Source organism: Arachis duranensis, chromosome 3 (assembly GCF_000817695.3).
Source record: "Arachis duranensis cultivar V14167 chromosome 3, aradu.V14167.gnm2.J7QH, whole genome shotgun sequence".
NCBI classification, from domain to species: Eukaryota; Viridiplantae; Streptophyta; class Magnoliopsida; order Fabales; family Fabaceae; genus Arachis; species Arachis duranensis.
The window spans coordinates 86,040,614-86,041,593 of record NC_029774.3 but is presented as its reverse complement, the minus strand read 5'-3'; positions in this window follow the sequence as shown (position 1 = coordinate 86,041,593).

The window sequence follows — 980 nt, the reverse complement described above, 5'->3', positions numbered from 1 at the left end:
CCCCTGTTACCGCCTAACGCTGGATATGCAACGACGAGGCTGGCCAGTACATAAACCGCATAATTAGAACAGATGCACAAACCACTAACATAAGCGATATATTTTATAAGGAACCAGAAAATAAATCATGATGGGTAAAAGATATATGAAACAAACGACCGACATTTCATACACAAACCGCTCACTCAAACCACGTGCCAATACCATTAACAAAAACATATGCATTTTCACATTTATCATAAACCACTACCGTTAACCGCTAAACCATCACTGAATCCACTATCTAAAACCGTTAACAAAAACCAAGTACAAAAATTGCTAACAAAAACCACTAGCCTAAACCGCTTGCTTAAACCGCTAACAATAAAATAAACCGCTAAAAAAAACCATTAACAAAAACCACTGTCCTACACTGGTGGACGAAATTGTGATCACATCAATGTAGTATTTTTTGTTGTTGTATGGAATCATTATTATGGCACTTATGTGTGGACACAACTCCGTTCAACTAACCAGCAAGTGTACTGGGTCATCCAAGTAATACCTTACGTGAGTAAGGGTCGATCCCACAGAGATTGTTGGTATGAAGCAAGCTATGGTCACCTTTTAAATCTCAGTTAGGCAGATTAAATAGTTTTGGGTTTCGAAAATTAATAATAAAAATAAAATAAAAGGGATAGAAATACTTATGTAAATTAATAGTGGGAATTTCAGATAAGTGTATGGAGATGCTGTGCTCCTCTTGAATCTTTACTTTCCTATTACAGTCATCCAATCCTTCCTACTCCTTTCCATGGCAAGCTGTATGTAGGGCATCACCGTTGTCAATGGCTACATCCCGTCCTCTCAGTGAAAATGGTCCAAAATGCACTGTCACCGCATAGCTAATCATCTATCGGTTCTCGATCATGTTGGAATAGAATCCAGTGATCCTTTTGCGTCTGTCACTACGCCCAACACTCGCGAGTTTGAAGCTCGTC